This window comes from Schistocerca gregaria, chromosome 7, assembly GCF_023897955.1.
Source record: "Schistocerca gregaria isolate iqSchGreg1 chromosome 7, iqSchGreg1.2, whole genome shotgun sequence".
NCBI classification, from domain to species: domain Eukaryota; kingdom Metazoa; phylum Arthropoda; class Insecta; order Orthoptera; family Acrididae; genus Schistocerca; species Schistocerca gregaria.
Genome location: NC_064926.1, coordinates 405814761 through 405835337, shown reverse-complemented (window position 1 = coordinate 405835337; position 20577 = coordinate 405814761). Strand labels below are relative to the sequence as shown.

The following is a 20577-nucleotide window of genomic DNA, read 5'->3' as shown; positions in this document are numbered from 1 at the left end:
ATTCGAATGCTGCCTCGAGTATGAATGTGTGCGATGCCCTTAGGTTAGTTAGGTTTAAGTAGTTCTAAATTATAGGGGACTGATGACCTCAGAAGTTAAGTCTCATAGTGCTCAGAGCCATTTGAACCATCTTTTTGAACAGACAGATTTAAACGTTCATTTTTCCCACGTGGAGTTTGATTGTGGAATTGTAGAGAAATAACTTGAAAGTGATTCGGTGAATTCAGGGTAATCATGTAGATGTAGATATGGAATAATCATGTAGCTGTAGATGAAGATGAAAGTGAAAATACAATACACAAATGTTACATGATGCCTCAGATGAAATTAAAGTGAATCGTCAGTGGCTTGGTAATAGCGGGAAGTGTGTGTGTGTGGGGGGGGGGGGGGGGGGGTGAGGGGGAGATTGTAGACGGAGACCAAGGTGCGAATACTGTTTCTGACGAAAACGACGGACAAAATAATCGAATTTACTAAAATTTGACGTGGCAAGTAATTTTACACACAGTGAATTTGCTGAAAAAAATCTTCTTACGTGAAATGTCTTTACTTCCCTAACTTATTCACATACGTTTGACTCTTTTAACGGTAACGGAGAAAGTTTCCTCCTCGGCATCGATGTCAGATGAAATAACAGAAACGCGCAGCTGCGCATTAAATTAACACAGTGGAGGGTTGCGAGCGCTGGCGGGCTCTTTCGAGCGCCGCGCTCCGGTATTCACGGCGCGCTTTTGCCGGTGGAACGCCCCGGCAGGCGTGCAAACAAGAAAAGCTGCGCCGCTTTGTTCCCGGCCATTACTCAGGCAGCGCGCATCAGCCGCGCACAGGCCGGCACCGCTACGTCGGCCTTGTAGACCGCCAGTTGTGCGTCGTGACTGTATGCGCGAGCGGAGTCCGTTCCACACACGACGCATGTGCAGTCGTTTCTCTTCCCGGTAAAAGTCTTTTGATTGCACAGAGCAGACAGTGAACGAAGGTGATGCTAATGTAACTGATAGCGAAAAGAGACACGGACCTACAATCAGTCAATAATTTTCGCTTTCTTCATTTACTACAACGCATATCAGAGCGTTTGCACCACTCACAGACCATGTACAACTAATGTATTCTTCTGCAGCAGCTTTCACCGCGTAGTTTATATATTTTCTCGTTGATGTTTCTGGCTCGAAACTCCTGCAAACTGACAAAACATATTTGGACACAGTAGTCAACAACTGTTTATAGTTTCCTCTCCTTCATTAAGAGCTAAAATAAACGGTCATCAATATGTTTATGTTCCGAAAATATACTGTTTGAATACATAAATAGGGTATTTCAAAATTATACCGACAACTTGCTGGCGATGAAAAACAATATAAGGATAGGAACCCGTGTCCGGAAACGTCATCCAACGACGGTACAGAGAGTCGACGTTACAGGCGCCAGCCCCTGTATTGCATGTATATACAGAGTGATTCCGTGATGATGTTAAAAACATTCAGGGTCGATGGAGAAGGATAAATGTATCACTTTGAGGTAAGGGATCCTGGTCCAAAAACGAACGAGTCGAAAGTTCTTATACCTGGTACTGTTTTCCCTAAGATTTTAGGGTAGCAACCATCAGAGGAGGTTGTATGGAAAAAACAAAAAAAATCCATTATGCATGGACTCTAAAATGCATGTCTTAGGTGGTATGAGTACTTGTTCGTCTTTACTGATGTATTAGACAGTAGTGAAGATGGACAAGTGCCCATAACTCTTGAAGTATGCATTTTAGAGTCCATGCATAATTGACAATTTTTCGTCGTTTTTGGTCCATACAAGTACCTGTGAAAGTTGATACCCTAAAATCTTAAGAAAAACAGTACTGATGTAGTGTTCACTGTCAGAGATATAGGAACGATTTTCACTTATAACTTTCGACTCGTTCGTTTTCGGACCAAAGTCCCTTTTCTCAAAGTGATATACTTACCTTTATCCATCAACCATCAAAGTTTTTAAAATCAACATGGAATCATCCTGTGTATACATACATACAAAGGTGCAGGTGACTAACTTCGACGTTCTGTTGAGAGGTTCCATGCCCTCTTTTGCATGTCTCCTCTCATTTTCATCCGTTCTATTAACATTCTATATCATTGCACGGTAGTAAGAGACCGAATGAGGTTATTGTAATGAGAGTATTTGTACTGAGAGCTCAAAAAAACTTTTCACTTGTTACTATACGTGTTGTTTTATTTCCCTGGGTGGCTTGTGCGAGGCAAGCATCGTAGGACGCGGCATACGGCGTTTCCGGTTGGGGGCTGCAGTTCCCTGAATTCTGAGGAGTTTGTACAATAGGCTTGAGCGCATGGCGGAACGACTGACGTCAGTCGAGTTTTGCCTATTTTATACAGGGCGAAAACACCTGTGAGAGGCCTGTGTGTCGCCGCAGTTTATGTCTTTAACGAAGATTCCTGACACCGACTGACTGCACTGTCGTCTTGATTCTGAGAACACTTGTGGACTGTGCCATGCTGGGTGCGACTGTCTGGCGCGGGATGGTCGGTGGTCTAGACAGGTTGTTATCGTAGCCGGTCAAATGGCAAGTTCAGTGCCCTCAGCTGAGCAGTAGAGACATGATTGGTCAACTTAACTGGAGGGAACGGTCGATATTGGCGTGAATGATGTTCTGAGACTTTGTGAGGGAATTTTGGAATAATAAGTGAATGCTGATTCGCGGTTTTCGAGGAGAGTAGGGAGTAGAGCAATGTTGGCTTGGCTCTTGCGTTGCGCTGGCGTGGAATTCGGGATCTGATCTTCCTCGGAGTCGGACGATCTTGAGACTTCGTCGCTCGCTTTCGGAAGAACTGAGAATTCTCGGTCAGCCTTCTGGGCCAGGGTTTGACACAGAGTTGCTGCACGGCAGAAGTCGGCGCCTACATCATCAGGACGATGCATACCGACGACGTGCTACAGATTTCAGTACTGGTGCAGTATTTTGCGGCTCCAGCATTGTAGGACCTTACCAATTTTATACTGAATCCCTCAACAGCATTCGTGCTCGCTTTGCTACAAGTCCACCTTGCTTGTTTTTCCATGTGATCCCATTTGAGCTCTCACTACTAATTGCGATACTGCTATATAGTCGGGAGATTAATATTCGATTCATTAGGACCTCCAGTCATTAACGTCAATCTATTGCATCACAGAGAATAGGAGCCCCTTGTTCTAGAGCCAACTCTTATTCTCATAATATTTCAGTATACCCTATTCTTTAACCTACTGTTTGTGTCGATAACCATGTGCATTTAAGTTCTGATGTATAATTAATCTCATTGTAACATTTAGCCCGGCCGCGGTGGTCTCGCGGTTCTAGGCGCGCAGTCCGGAACCGTGCGACTGCTACGGTCGCAGGTTCGAATCCTGCCTCGGGCATGGATGTGTGTGATGTCCTTAGGTTAGTTAGGTTTAGGTAGTTCTAAGTTCTAGGGGACTAATGACCACAGCAGTTGAGTCCCATAGTTCTCAGAGCCATTTGAACCATTTTTTGTAACATTTAATCCGCATATCATTTCGTAGATATATGCAGTATCCCATTTCCTGTTGTTTATTATGATAAAGTTATCTTTTTTTCTGAGTAGATTACGATTTTTACAGGCCGGCCGTGGTGGCCGCGCGGTTCTAGGCGCGCAGTCCGGAACCGCGAGACTGCTACAGTCGCAGGTTCGAATCCTGCCTCGAGCATGGATGTGTGTGATATCCTTAGGTTAGTTAGGTTTAAGTAGTTCTAAGTTCTAGGGGACTGATGACCACAGCAGTTGAGTCCCATAGTGCTCAGAGCCATTTGAACCATTTGAACGATTTTTATTAAATTATTGTGTGCACTGCTCCTTATTTTACCAACTAGCAGGGGCCACCGTCCATTTCATCCGTTAGCGTTGTGTGCATAATTAATTAGCTGGTAGATAAGGAGGGGGTCGTGTGCATGTCTTGTTCTCATGCGAAATTCGTCTGAATTAAAGAAGTACAAACTCTTCTGCACCCCGGCACCTCTCACTGTACCGTCGTTGGATGACGTTTCCGGACACGGGTTCCTATCCTCATATTGTTACTCAACACACTTTCCCACAGCCTCGAAGTTTGTAGGTGCAATTTTGAAACTCTCTATGCAATGGCTCAGTGGTAAAATGATAGACTGTGGATTCCAAGCTCTGGAGTTAGATTCCGGATCAGTCCTAGGAAAGTTGTCACTTTTCAACAGGAATGTTAAAGACGCGGTTTTCAGAGTCTTCGGGCCCATGCAAAACCTTAATTCCACCTGTAACCCCTTGGGTAAGTCACTTCCAACGTCGGAGGAAGGACTACAGGAGCTGTCGTACAAAATCACTATGGTCTTCAAAGTAATCTCGGGATGATGGCAGTTTGATATTTTCGTGAATATTTATTCTGTGTTTAGACCACCTCCGTGGACGATTGGTTAGCAATGCTGCCTTCGATGTGGAGGGACTCGTGATCGATTCTTGTTACCACCTCGACTTCCTGGGGAAGGGGCATCCGAAAAGAAGTACACTAAGTCTCGTGAGGCTAAATGTGGATCTGCTTGAACAGAAAAGCAGCTGTCCCATCAACATTCATCTAAACTGGGACTAACAGCTGGAGGCATTGGGGACATGCTGATCACATTTCGCACGATCACAGATCACTGCTACTACTGCGTTTGAAGGCAGCTCTCGCCCAGTCGGAACAGTAGTAATTGCTATTAGGTAAGAGATGTTACGTTTATTCTGTATTTGTGTACAACGTTGAATATTCATTTTCCTGACGTTGGCAGCATTTAAGTCTAGATAACTGATATGCTGCTGCCGGTCGGAGTGGCCGAGCGGTTCTAGGCGCTACAGTCTGGAACCGCGCGACCGCTACCGTCGCAGGTTCGATTCCTGCCTCAGGCATGTGTGGGATGTCCTTCGGTTAGTTAGGTTTAAGTAGTTCTAAGTTATAGGGGACTGATGACCTCAGAAGTTAAGTCCCCTAGTGCTCAGGGCCATTTGAATCATTTGAACTGATATACTGTGTGTTCGACAATGAGAGGCGCAAAAAATGGTTCAAATGGCTCTGAGCACTATGGGACTTAACATCTTAAGTCATCAGTCCCCTAGAACTTAGAACTAGTTAAACCTAACTAACCTAAGGAAAGCACACACATACATGCCCGTGGCAGGATTCGAACCTGCGACCGTAGCGGTCGCGCGGTTCCGGACTGCGCGCCTAGAACCGCGAGACCACCGCGGCCGGCCAATGGGAGGCGCAATCAACCTTTTTTTTTCGCTTTTATACCATTCCTAGTATTAAATATTTACAGTTCCATCCTTTTTCAATTTCTTACATTTGTACATCAGACAGATGAATTCCTTGCCCAGGCTTTATTTATCGTTTAATGTTTTCTACCTAAATATTGGAAAATATTTCTGTGTGTTGCTAATACTTGAATTTTTTTTCATTTTTTGGTTTACTGGGTAAGCTGGTGTTCGAATGCCTGTAGTTTTGATCAAAACTTTGCCAGGAACTGTGCTATAAGGATCTGTCGGCTTTTTACCGCAGACAGAGGTAGTAAGACGTTGCACACTAAGTCGAAACGACGGCAAATAGAGAGATGCATCCTTCAGAAAAAATATGCTATTTCCCTCCCTATGTTTCCCCTCTCCGAGATTACCTCATTTCATTAACCTTCCTTCCAAAATACCCTTGGTTGATATGTGTATGGGAGTTTTCCCCGTAAAAAACACGAGTTCGTTGGCGGTTTGAGATTGTATGTTTTCCTCCTCCAGCATTGAGTTACAACTGAATTTTATTCGAATAAAATGGCTCAAGCTGCTGACTGGTAACGGCTTATCCGCACTCAGACTCTATAACTGAGTCTGCGTAAGTTGATTCCTGACCGTTGCAGGGGGCTGGGAGTGGCAGCTTCGCGGTCATACCTCAACCAATAACAAACCGCGATTTTGTAAACGTCTCTTTGGCAACATTTATGTTGTTACGCCTCTGTAGACGGCTGCTGTTTTCACCTGAAGCCGTTGGAAGCTTCTCGACTGTAGTCGTGGGAATGAGAGGTAATGTGTTGCGGCTGATCGTCACAACTGGCGTCACACGGATGGAAATGCGTTTCAGACCTGTATCCAAGGCTAGAACAGTTCATAAATGAAAAGTGGAAACAATATGAACTTGATCTTATAATAGCCGAAAGTGTTGCAAACAACGAAGTTTGATAACTTTTCCTGAGCTGGAGATCTCTGAATGCCTTTACTGTATTTCTTAGGCCTAATGTCAGACAAATAGTGCCATAATGTGTATCAACTTCTCACTACCTTATCGTCATATGTTTCGAATCCTTTAAATAGTAACTTGCCGCCTGAGCAATTGACGAGTTACTGTGTAACGGATTCAGGACATTTGAATGTGAGTTAGCGATGAAGCCGAAATCAGTTGCGATACTATGTCAAAAATGGTTCAAATGGCTCTGAGCACTACGGGACTTAACATCTATGGTCATCAGTCTCCTAGAACTACTTAAACCTAACTAACCTAAGGACATCACACAACACCCAGCCATCACGAGGCAGAGAAAATCCCTGACCCCGCCGGGAATCGAACCCGGGAACCCGGGCGTGGGAAGCTAGAACGCTACCGCACGACCACGAGATGTGGGCACTGCGCAACGTGTTCAAATCATGTGATGATAGCTCATTAAGAAGTCGAAACACTTTATGGTACTCTGCCACCTTAAGTTAAGAAATACAATAAAAAATTTCGTTGTTAAACGGTCACTGTGTTTCTCTTGGGTAGTTCTCCCAATCTGTCCAAGCCGGAAACCTCTCTCAGATAATCGAGACAGTAGACAGAACGATGTGTCACTTGCAGAAACCCTATAAAACATAACTCCGCCTTGAATTGCCACAGCGCGAAGTACAGTCCCCGATGTGAAAAATGGCACTGGCTCCGCAGTATTTTGTTCGCTCTTTTGGTACTGCAGAGCGAGGCAAACAGCAAAAAGAGAAACGAAAAAGGTGGACCTGAAGGCGAGCGCAGAGGAAGTTGGCTGCACTGCCGTCGGTATTCCCCCCTGCTCTTTCCGTGTCTTAGCCGTAGCCACTGTTGTTGTTATTGTTGTTGTTGTTGGCCTAAGAACATTAGCCCTTCTTTTGCGAACTAGCGGCGGACGCGGGCAACTTTCAAACGCTTTTAATGAAGCCCGCCATCCCGTCCAGGAACGCGGCGCCATTAACGGAGAAGTTTGCGGCCGGCGCGCCGCACGCAGTCACCTCGGCGGTGGGGTGGGGCCGAGCCAAGCCGCGCCGGGCCGAAGCACACACCCCATCCGTGCCTGCAGCTCGCAGGACGCCGGCTGAGAACTCGGCCGCGCCGGCGCCACGTGCTCGCACGCCAAGCCTGCAGACTGCCTTAATTAGCCAGAGACGCCTCCATCGTTTCGCTAAACTACACTCGTCCTGACTATCCTTCGCCATTCTCAATATAAAATTTCATTCCTTCGTGTGGGGCAGAGTCATTTCCATGGTTTCTGCCACAGTACCTTTTTTTGACAATAAACGATCTCACAGTTAATCAAATGTTCCGGGCTATTATTTCGTCCCCATCTGTGCGGGGCATTTTCAAGGGTGATCGTAGCTTTTCTGACTGTCCGATTCACTGTCCAGTCGAATGGATCTCACCGACGTTTCGTCCCCATCTGTGAGAGGCATTTTCAAGGGTGATCGTAGCTTTTTTGGCTGTCCGATTCACACCCTGGCTCGCTACTGACTACAGAAAAAATTCTGACGTGACGTCACATGTTTTGAATACGCGAGCGCATTTGGCTGCTGTGGACTGCCGTCGTCCGCTGTTGCTATCATCCGGTGGTGGAAGATTGATAAACATCTTCTTCAACACCGGAATCCGAATGTCATTATTTCACGCCCTCCTCCTTCTTATTTAAATTCCTGGGATGTTTTACAATCTCTATGCTCTCCCTGCATAGTCTTTCATGATTTCCGCTTGTGACTGCTAGTACTTCAGTCCTATCAAAATGAATCTGGTGGTCTCCTGGCTGCAAAGCTTGTTCCGTAACAGCACATCTGTCAATCTCCCTCTTCTGCTTGCGCTCTTCTAGTCGCTTTTTGATAGTTGTTATTGCAGTGCCTACGTACACCCCCGCACAACTACACGGAATCCTATAATTCCATTTTTTTTAGCGATTGGCGATCTTTTATCTTCCGTGTGGGTGTATAGATTACCGCGATGGAAAAAGCTGGAATAGCAATGTACACAGTAGCGAGGTAGGATGTGAATCGGACATCCAAAAATGTTACCATCCCCCTTGAAAATTTCCTCCGCAGATGGGGACGAAACGTCTGGTTTTAAGGTGAAATCCATTCGACAACGGCGTAACAGCCCGTAATATTTTATTAATTGTGACATTTCTAACCGTGAATGTTTTCGTTTTACAATAAACGATCTGTAAAATTCATGACGAGCTGCATCAAACGATACAGAAGACTGATGACTCATTAAAAAAATGTCATAAACCTTAGGGATTTATTCTTGAGATCAAAACATTACAAAAACTCCATGTAAATATAGTCTCGAAAAACCTTCATTAGGGAGTCTAATAACCCAGTTTAGTAATAACGGAGATAACAAAATATAGATAACTGAACCTTTTTGACGTATCTGTCAGCATCTACTGGCGTATAGATGTAGAATGTCTTCGGGAGGATGAATCTAAGTTTACTATGGCAGAGATCAGCGTACAGCAAGTATAGACATCTCGATTTTTCGTAGATGTTGCCGGCTCGCTCATTGTCTGACAAAATTCGGGATATGACTTCTCCAGAGACAGCGGTGTCATCAAGTTTACGAGAGAACGTTATCCTGTTAACGATGTATTGTCTTGACATATTCTTGAACTCAACTCTGTTAATAATATTGTTCCCTGCATCTCCGTAATAGCCCGCATCTCGTGGTCGTACGGTAGCGTCCTCACTTCCCACGCCCGGGTCCCGGGTTCTATTCCCGGCGGGGTCAGGGATTTTCTCTGCCTCGTGATGGATGGGTGTTGTGTGATGTCCTTAGGTTAGTTAGGTTTAAGTAGTTGTATGTTCAAGGGGACTGATGACCATAGATGTTAAGTCCCATACTGCTCAGAGCCATTTTTTTCTCCGTAATACGCTCACGGAAAGTAAAATTGCAACATGAAGAAGAACTTATGTGACATCAACGAAAGTTGGTAGGCGTGTTACTGCGTATGAAAGATGACGTCTACTCCAGTTTCGCACCAGTCGCTTAACAGTGGCGCCAGTAGCACCACTATGGGGAAGCAAACCAGGTTTGCTTCAAATATACACCGTGATGGGCGTGAATGTTAGTTACCTTTGAGATTGGACGTGGTGAGTCGCATTTAAGGCGACAAAGACCCTATTACCAACACCACACTGAGTTTGGAAGAAGTCGTTTAATAGGTATACGATAAGGAGGATGTTCGTTCCGCGATACTGCAGAGAGACTTGGTACGAATGCAGCCAAATGCACATGACTGCTGGCAGCGGTGGGCACGAGAATGTACGGTTGCAAGCAGACCGGGGTCCAGACGGCAACGTGGCACTAGCGAGAGGGAAGAGCGTGATGTTCGGCGTATGGCTGTGGCACATCGTGCTACATCAGCAGCAGCAATTTGAGCAGCAGTTGGCATCACAGGGACACAAGGGGCTGTTACAAAACTGTTAATTGAAGGACGAACCAGATGCTCTGTAACGTACATCCGAGCGGTTATAGTCGCTTCAGTCAGTAACATCGCTGCTGCTAAGGTCACAGGTTCGAATCCTGCCTCCGGCATGGATGTGTATGATGTCCTGAGGTTAGTTAGGTTAAAGTAGTTCTAAGCATATGGGACTGATGACTTCAGATGTTAAGTCCCATAGTGCTTAGAGCCAGTTGAACCATTTGAACCAGGGAGTGTTTTCCATCAGGATAGCGCTCGGTCACACACCACTGCTTGAGCCCAAAATCACAAACTGACATCCTGCACCTGCGCAACACAATGCACGCTTGCATTCAACATTCTGCCGTTTACGTTGCTTGTTTATGTACCAGCATTTCACATTTGCAATGGATTACATTAACCTATGACCTCGCAGTGTTGATTTCTTACATCGACAAATGCACACTCAAAATTTCTTTATTTTGCACTAATTACTTTTTGGTGCTGCGACTTCTTTTTCATCAATGTAAATTATACTGGTTAAAAATGATCGCTTTCAAAGTAAATATTGTTTTTAACATCGATTGGTTTTATATTTCTTCTCATACTGATGCATTACAAATATTAACATTTTTGAGAAAGTGGTATTTGATCATTGTCAGCTCACAAGAGAAATTTCACATCTTCTGACATGGAGGTAAATCGCTGACTTGTCTACCTACGACCGATTTCTCTCCATCACTTCACGGAGACAAAGTTGTACTATAGTAATAAAGATAGTGCACCTCGTCAGTGCAAAGAGTTTGGGCGGTAACATTACAGCAAGTCCGAGTTAGAATGTATGCTGAAAGTAATAAACAAAGCACAAACGTATTTTATGAAGAAAAATCAATTATATATTCTTAAACATAATATTTGGTGTTGAAGTATCGCGATTTAGGTACTGTTAAATATAAAAATGTCTGCCGGTTATTGACAAGAGAAACAAATCCAGTTTCACAGGAAACCTAACGTTTTCATAAGTAACACAAAATTGTAATAAACTGACTTCCAAAGTATGATAAAAGATAAATGAAATTTCAAATAATAGACACCAAACAACACAAAAGCTCCCATAATGAACATAAAGAATCATCGTCAGAATATGAATGGTATCGAACGGTTCATTAAATAGAGATTTACCGTCGTCTACTATTTAACAGGCAATACTATGGTACATATTCATTCAGGAGGCATGAAAGAAAGTTCCTGTAGTGACTCCCGGTTGTGTAAGTTACCTAAAACGTGCATTTTGGCTCACTTTCTTGTTACAGATGGTAATGGCATTTGTTTTGTTTTGTCGGATTGTCGTTTCTTGTGTTTTTGGGTAACTTCTGTGGTGTCACCGCCAGACACCACACTTGGTAGGTGGTAGCCTATAAATCGGCCGCGGTCCGTTAGTATACGTCGGACACGCGTGTCGCCACTATCAGTGATTGCATACCGAGCGCCGCCACACGGCAGCTCGAGAGAGACTTCCTAGCACTCGCCCCAGTTGTACAGCCGACTTTGCTAGCGACGGTTCACTGACTACATAGGATCTCATTTGAAGAGACGACAGTTTGGCATAGCCTTCAGCTACGTCATTTAGTACGACCAAGCAAGGCACCATATACAGTTACTATGTCTTCTGAACAGATAATAGTGTGACTCATGTACCGTCAAGAGCGACGTACATCATTAATGGATTAAAGTTAAGTATTAAACTAGCTACGTCTGCTTTCTGAATTGTAATTCCTTATCATGTTGCAGACCTCACGTTAGTATAGTTCTTCCCTCCTCACGCCAGCCTGCGTGAGCTAAAACGCGTGCATTTCGGCCTCCTCTAGTAATACGGTGCTGGCTCTTTTGCCAACACAACAACTTCCACCACAATGCATCACATTGATGTATTCAGTAATGGATATGCACAATCTGTACGGCTGAGCAGATAGGAAAGTTGTAGCAGCACGTAAACCTCATGCTGGATCTCAACCTGGGAAGCAGTTACCCTGTGCGAGAACGTTCCTACGACTCCACCAACGTTTGCGAGAGACAGGTTCGTTTGAGAAGATGGTGGGAGACGACGCGATGTACGAGCGACTGAGCTTGAAGAACGGTTACTTAGCACTGTGGATGATACCCCATCGATTAGTACAAGAAAAACCTGCGAGAAGCGATGATCTGCAACATTCTGCATCAAAATGTCTTGCACCTGTATCACATTCAACGGGTGCAAGAATTAAACGAGGCAGACTTTCTGACAAGAATAACTTTCTGCCAAAGCATGCTAGTGTGGTATGCTGTGATTCTTCAATTCTTAGCATGTATGTTATTCGCTGAAGGGGCTAGCGTTTCAGTTGATGAATCTTCAGTTACATAACAATCACGTCTGTTCTTATGAAAACTCACATGAAATGCGACAAGACAGATATCAGCAGAGCTTCAGCCTAAAAGTGTTGGGTGAAATCATTCAAGATCGCCTCACTGGTTGCTACGTCTTTCGGCAGCGTCTTACAGTTTCTCAGACATAATTAGCTTCATATACCTGATAATGTAACTATAGAGTCATCCAGCAATTGTCTTCTATGCACGATGACATTGCACCTAACTTTACATGGATGGTTCACCAGTATCACCATAATCAGATTCCGAAGAGGTGGCTTGGTCGAGGGCGATCCACTGCACGGTAGGTCCAAACGTCACATTCGAATCCAATTGAATTTTTTTTTTTTTATCCTTGGTGTACTCAACTCTCGTAGCCATTGTCGATGTTCTGAGGGAACGTATCCCAAATGGACTTCACCAAATACGGAACAAACCAAGAGTTTTCCACAACATACGCTGAAGTATGAAACACAGACTCAAGGTGTGCATGCAAGCGGGAGGTGGACACTTCAAGCAATTTCTGTCTGGCAAATGTATCATTTTTGTGCCACGAATAATAAATCCTTCCAGATCTCCGTAACTGGGAAAAGAGTTTGAACGCTACCGTAGACTACTGTAGACTATCCCTTCGTCAGTTAAGATCATAACCGCATTGTCTGTACATTATTAGTGGTGCATACCTATCAGGCGTTACCTCATTTCGACAGCTTGGTTGACATACGAGCTAAGTGTCTTGCTAGAATCGCCTACAAACTGTAAGCAGCAAACCGTCAAGAAAATGAGTGAGGATGTATATATGGCCACATAAGCTATTCTTGATTCGAATTCTGGAATATTTACCTCATCATCTTTGATGGAGGAATTTCGTAAGGCTGTGTTTAGTAGCTCTGCTTTACCAGAAATGCCGTAGATAGTATTTCCACTGCTATCCCTCAGAGAAGGCATTGATTGTGTCTTGCCGCTAGCATACTTTAAATACGACCAGAATCTCTCTGGATCTTCTGCCACATATCGAGACAAAGTTTCGCTGTGGAAACTGTTATAAGCAAATCGGATTGGAATCAGCGCTAAATTTCGAGTTTCTGTAAAAGATAGATAACCTATCGGATTTTGTGTTCATTATAATTTGGCACGCTTTTTCGTTGTTTCTACAACAGTGTTCTCACACGTTTTGTGCACCAAGGGGGATCAGTTCCGCCGTTTGTCAGTTTATTTGGTATAAGTCTCTGAATTTCGCTCGAAACTATTTCTTTGAATTCAAGGCACATCTAGTCTACATTTAATTGTTACTTTGGAAAGAGAGGAGATTGTCTCTCTGGAAGGCTTCAAGTGAATTTTTATCTGCTTTTTGTGAATAGGTATATTTTTCGTTTATTTTTGAAGAATTTTGGAGTTGCAACATTCAGTTTCGCTACAACAACTCTGTGTTTAATAATCAGTGTATTCGTTTTGATGCTCGTTTATTGGCTAAGGCTTATTTGTTTCTAAGAGGTCAACTGTGTTTTCACAACCGTTTATTTTTCGAGTGGTAACCGCTCGAAAACAAAGAGAATCTCTTCTGATCCAAAGTGAAACACGTTACTGGTACCGACGTCAGCCACCACCTGCAGTGGGCTGCACCCTGTGGTGTTTGTGGTATCTAGAAAGACCCCTTCCTCGTCTGGAATGACTCCACCCAGTATTCAGAGTACACATTGCCTTTCTTCCTGTCCTTGGCAGCCATATCCCTAAGGGCCCATAACGCTCCTAAAATTGAAGCTCGAACTACCAATAAACCCACCCTCTGTGATTGCCCAGGTCTTGCAGGCTGAGAGGTTTCCTCTGAAACAGGACAAGCGACTGCATCTGGCCGACCTCGGTGGTCATGCGGTTCTAGGCGCTGCAGTCCGGAACCGCAGGACTGCTACGGTCGCAGATTCCCATCCTGCCTCGGGCATGGATGTGTGTGATGTCCTTAGGTTAGTTAGGTTTAAGTAGTTCTAAGTTCTAGGGGACTGATGACCTAAGATGTTAAGTCCCATAGTGCTCAGAGCCATTTGACTGCATCTGGCTGAGGGACAGTATGAGCCATAGGCAGCACCTCGAGACTGTCAAACTAACTGGGGAGGCCTTACGTTCGGCCCCTGCCATTCTCTGAGGCGACATCTCCCTCTAAAACTGGTGACGGGTCAACCTCAGTGGAAGGCTGGTCTGGACTCCCCTTGGCGGTATGGACCGATCGACAGACTCGTGAGTCATCCTGGATGTTCATTGAATCCCCACGGCTGGCCTACAACAGTGACACCCATCGACTGCAGCCTCAAACTGTATAACCGAAGCCATCACAGCCTGGAGCTGAGAGCAAAGAGTCACCAACTCGGCTTCCATCAGAAAACACCAATCACAGTCCCTATCCACACTAAAGACCGTGGAAAGCAACGCTACACAAACAAAGGACTATCCACACACACTACGAAACTTTACTGTAGACACCGACGAAAACGCAATAACTGTGTCTAATAAATGAGATTAACACGCAGAGGTTCAAAAACTGAATTACCATAGCACTTTGGTTAGATTAAATATTTCGCTCCTTATTAGGAACTTGTAACATGTCAAAAAATCGGTTTAGTTTCAGACATAAACGTAGGCGATAGAACTGTGTCTATTTAATATTAAATTAACATGTAGAAACTCAAGATAATAAACTAACAAAGCACACAGATGAAATTCTGTATTTCGCTTCTTGTCAGGAACTCGTTAAATATCACAAAATCGGTTAATTCCCCGTTGCTGCTTGTGTCTCGGCCGGCTGCTGCTGCCTGGCTCTCTCGTCACCCTGAACAATTTTCTCTTTATATGCTTCAACAAAGCAATTGAAATGAATAATGAAGTGCCTCCTTGACAATAATCACTGACGTAACAGCTGTGTGACGAAGGAATTGCTACTGGACTTCCTGCCTATCTGTAGGACATATGTCTCGATGGTATTGAAACACGACCGTAGAGAGCAAAAATCTTAAAACAAATAAGTCTGCCCTTTCGAAATCAGAAATTGGTAATGTAATGCGTGTAATGATCAAATTGTTTTTCTCTAGGAGAATGCTTAAGCGACAGAAAAATTGTGGAAGGTGTAGGAAGATTTGCAAACGATCAGCGCTTTGTACAAAGACTGGCAGTAGTCGCAATCTAGACGTAACGTGATACATGTAATAGAAAAACAAGGCCATATTGTTTGATTGTCTCATGACCTACGAGTAACTGGTATCAGTCACAACTGTCAAGTGTTTTTGGCTATTCATCAGGAGTGGACGTCCACATTGAACGGTAAGTCGAGAAGGCAGATGGAAGAGTGAAGCTGAAGATCGCTTGCTCAATTTTCATCCAAACTCCATAAGGGTTGAATTAACAGATAAGACAGTGAAAATTCTAAAGTGGGCTACGTGACGATCACTTGTTTGCTTAATCAGTTCAAGCTCATCACAAAATTGATGAAAAACCTCTTGTGCGTGAAGTTATATTGAAGATATTGTACATCACGTAACACACTTTAAATATTCCAAGAGCGTGTAAGTCTTTTTTTTTTCTTCGCTTTTTCCCATCCCCAACTTACTAGCCACACAGTGGGAATGAGTGCGAAAGTATGTTTGTCTTTTAATATGTAACGGCATTAGCATTGGCTACCATGAGGTGGTTCTAGTAGATGGCGCACTCTTTGAATGATGCTATGAAATAGAGCGCAGGGTGAAATAAGAACTTTCACAGAGAAATTCAAAGCTCAAGGTTTTTGTATAAGAAGATAGAGATGTGTATAGGTTCAAAAAGAAGCGTATTTTGATTTTATGTTAAGAACAACTGATAATGTTTCGTAAGGAAAAAATTGTACCCTACGTTTATGTATTTCATGGCCAGTGAGTCAATTGTAAACTTCAGTTCTGGTAAAGATTTAATGTTCAGGAATATATGAAACTGTATCTTAATACAGGTCCAGGTTATTACCACCGTGCCAAGGAAAATGATACTTCACATACATTTAATTACTCATGGAAAACATATGTATAATTACTCTACCAGTGCATTTTGAACGCTACGGGTCTGAAAAATAATTGTAAGTACGATCTACTGAGAGCGCAGACATGTGTGGCCTTGATCCTTTTAAATCTTCTTTGCAATCAGAGAGTTACACTTAACTGCCATAGGTGGGTTTCAAAAACACACTGAAGAGTGCTTCCAAGTGATTCGAACACCGTTTTTCCTCAGGGACGATAGCTAGCTGCACTAAGTAACGACAAGAAGTATTAATAATTTATTGTATTTCTAGGAAGAGACGTGAAAAGCACAAGACAAGACGAGCCAAGAAACCCATTGCTTCCCTCACCCGCATCTCGAACATCTTCACTGCCGTGATTAGAGGGAAGATGTTCAACGGAGTGTTTACAGCACTTTATAAAAGCTTTTGATTCAGAAAGACATCTAAAACTGAATTCGCTGTATTTAAACTGGTTTGCCATTGGATCCGAAATTCCCTGAATGGCAGTGCGCAGCGCATTATACTGCATGGAAAGTTCCCTAGAATTCGGAAAGTAATATTTGGCGTGCTCCAGGAAAGAGTAACAAAACTGTTTCTGTCCATGTTATACATTGATTTAGTGCATGGTATTCGTCGCAGTGTGAAGCCTTCCGTAGGCCAGGTAAACTATAAGTAAATACTTTCCTGTAAACATTTCAATAATATCAATTTAGATATCGACATAATAACAGTACGTTTCAAATGCCAGTAAATAGTTCTCAAATTAGAGAAATGAAAGCTGGTCGCTTCACGAAACATAAAGATGTGTAGTCCTTGGGCTTCATGAATCACAACTATAGTCAATTATGTCATACTAATATTTGGGAATAATGTGTAGAACTGTATGGTGGAACGACCATGTAGAGTCAGTTGTAGGTAAGATAAATATCAGCCTACGGTTCACTGGAAGCTTACTGGAAAACTGCTTTTTGACTATAAAAAACACTGCATGGAAAACATTTTGTAGGCTGGTTCCTGACTAATGCTAAAGAGTATGGGACCCATATCGTATCGGACTAAAGGCGGACATGAAGCGTGTACAAAGACGAACTGCGCATATAAGTACATGCCTGTTTGACTGGTGAGAAAGTGCAACAAAAACGTTGACAATTCTCAGCTGGCACGCTGGCGGAAATGTTTCGACAGTACCTGCTTGGAAAACTTCAAGCACTGCTTTCCAGATCAGATGCAGTGTATATTCTGCAGTTCTCCTAAATATCTATCCGGTAACGATCGTGCACTTAGGCGCACAAGCAATCGTTCCTCCCATGCTCCAGCTGTGAACGGCATGGGTCAAATCTTAATACATGGTACAATAAAACGATATTTTCTGTCACGCACTTTTAGCGATTCAAATTGTTACAGATGAATGACCACAGTGAAATGATCGCTTTAATTAAGGCTAACAGCGAGGAGCAGCGACAAACATTATTCCCTCGTACCAGCGGAGATGGTAGGTTCGGGTACAATGGCTGGCTCTAAGCACTATGGGATTTACCATCTGAGGTCATCAGTCCTATAGACTTAGAACTACTTAAACCTACCTAACGTAAGGACATCACACAGATCCATGCCCGAGGCAGGATTCGAACCTGCGACCGTAGCAGCAGCGCGTTTCCGGATTGAAGCGCCTAGAACTTCTCGACCACAGCGGCCGGTTCGGGTACAATGACATCGGTATACGAGTATTGCGGTACTGTATAAGGGAGCTGTTGTCTCCGGTGGTTCGTTACAGGGTAACTGAAATATGTTACGAAAATACACAGCACCACTGATTTAATATCATTCACAGTGGGATGAGCTTTCCTTAGTCGCCACTGCACTTGTTTACTGTAGCGTCCTCGAGTGCTTCCGTAACTGCCACTGGAAGCCAAGCGCAATAATATCGTGGTCGGTTAATATTGATTGAAAATATCTACTCAACAGTCGAAATATTGGTGGTATGCGCTGTATGTTTTGTCTGGAAACAAGCCAGTTCCTGTGACCAGCTGTAATATCGTGGTCGGTTAATATTGATTGAAAATATCTACTCAACAGTCGAAATATTGGTGGTATGCGCTGTATGTTTTGTCTGGAAACAAGCCAGTTCCTGTGACCAGCTGTACTTAATGTCGACAACAGGATTGTTGCCTCTGCATCCAGATTCATTGCAAACAGTGACGAAGTGTATGTAGAAGAGTACTTAGCATAGCTATTTATATGAACGCGTGATGTTTGTTCTTTCGGAAATGTCCGAGAGAACAGACACCTCACAGAATCCGAAGCTGTGAAGTACTATATGTAGATTAAAAGTGATCACTGCTGTCAGATGCAGCGAACATTACGGGGAATCAGCGGCGACGAGTGAAAATTGGTACCAGACCGGGATTCGTACCCGCGATCTCCTTATTAGGCAGGTGCGTTAACCAATGCATCACAGCGTTATCGCCACTGCGTGGACTATGTCGGCACACGTCACGGCCAATCGACGAAAACATGTTCAAATGTGTGTAACATATTATGGGACTTAACTGCTAAGGTCATCAGTCCCTAAGCTTACACACTACTTAAACACACACCCATTCCCGAGGGAGGACTCGAACCTCCGCCGGGACCAACCACGCAGTCCATGACTGCAGCGCCTCAGACCGCTCGCCTAATCCCGCGCGACGCCAATCCACATTCCCATCGAGCGCCACCTAACCGCAGTTCCTGTCCATTAAATTATTTATTATGTGATCTTGGCTGCAGAACACCACACAAACAGGCATAAGTATCCACCAGCATAATGCGTAAGGCACGAAACACTAATAATACATTTTACTATATACGCGAAAAATCCTGAGATGCTACATACATTTCTCTTTAGAAATGTGGATCACTGAATAACGAAGCCGGCCGGAGTGGCCGAGCGGTTCTAGGCGCTACAGTCTGGCGCTACAGTTCGACTCCTGCCTCGGGCATGGATGTGTGTGATGTCCTTAGGTTAGTTAGGTTTAAGTAGTCCTAAGTTCTAGAGGACTGATGACCTTAGAAGTTAAGTCCCATAGTGCTCAGAGCCATTTTGAACTAAATAACGACATGCTACAGTTTGCGCTCGTGCCACTGTAATAAGCTTCATTTAAATGTGAACTAACAGTTATCGGGACCTTCCTGTAGTACGTAAAATAAACGGTAAACGGTGACTGACTGTCTTTTGTCCACAAACTTAATTGCTTTCTTTTAGCTGTATACTTAAATGAGACGATTTGCGACTTGGCTAAATGAAAGATGTGTAATATCCAAAGGCGTATACGTTTACCACCACAATGGCCACAGAGGCGCTTTCACATTGTCTGCTGATCACAGAAGACCACTTATGGGATTGTGGGCTCTCGAATAGGTGTGAGCTCGGCGAGAACACGCTGACTTCCGACCGAACTGACACCGCCATAGTACCCTGTTTCTGCACGAGCTCAGTGCGCAATATATTCGTAATTTTAGAACTCCAGAATCGGCGCATTCTACACATTATTGACGTCATAAACTCACTCACGAGGGGTGGCTGGCTGCTGTTTTACGCGCTTCGCGTAGTCGATTTTGATCACAATCCTCGCTCGTGTAAAACGAGCTTTACGTGCGGGGTCCGGATTCACCCCGTGTGAAAACAAGCTCCTTGGTAGACGCGCGTGTCGTCAAACACTGACTCATTTTTGCTCTGTGTTCGGTGTATCGGCAGTGAGTTACAGGGATACGGGCCAGTTGCGCTTAGTGTCCAGTTCGGATTTGCGACAGCGGCGAGCCGCAATTTGACGTACCTTGAGGTGTGAAGTGCGATGCGAGTGTTGCGGGCAGAGAGAGGTGTGGTGGACGGTGCGTGCGGCGGCAGCGGCGACTGCTGGTCGAGTGTGGAGTGTGTGGCTGCACTAGGGGGCAGCAGGCGGCCGCTCGACGCTTTGTAGCCGCTGCCGGGAGGAGAAAGTGGTCGCTGCGGAGGGGGCGACGCCGCTGCCGTGGAGACGAACCGGAGGCGCCGGCAGCCGCGGGCAGCGCGCACCGGCCGCGTTCGGGGAAGCGCCGAATCCTGACAGCCCATCACGTGCAGAACAGCCGCCGGTGAAGGGCACATCCGCCTCTTTTCACCCACGACGCTTGTTTTTACGGCACCCATAGAACGGGAAAGAAACTGACGATCTGTTAGGTGACGATCTGCTTGGCTTTCGGAAAGGTAAGGCCACCAGGGGGACAGTTCTGGAGTGGCGGCCGATAGAAAAATTAAGACCTGTTAATAAGATTATCAGGTTTGTTTTCAGGGGGAAGAAGCTGTTCCTAGCAACTATTTTTATTTAGAGTAGTAAAAGGTAGCTGGACCCCGAAGCCGAGCGGTTCTAGGCACTTCAGTCTGAATCCGCGCTACTGCTACGGTCGCAGGTTCGAATCCTGCCTCGGGCATGGA

The 20577-nt window shown here is 44.5% G+C and overlaps 1 protein-coding gene across 1 annotated transcript in view; it reads right to left on the bottom strand.

The window, feature by feature from the left end:
- Nucleotides 1-20069, bottom strand: part of LOC126281904 (uncharacterized) — a 131472-nt gene extending 111403 nt beyond the window's left edge. Inside the window, exon 1 of the mRNA XM_049981228.1 lies at nucleotides 19940-20069. The gene's annotated coding sequence lies outside the window, so the exon portion shown is untranslated. The remainder of the gene's footprint in view (nucleotides 1-19939) is intronic.
- Between the last annotated feature and the right edge of the window lie 508 nt (nucleotides 20070-20577).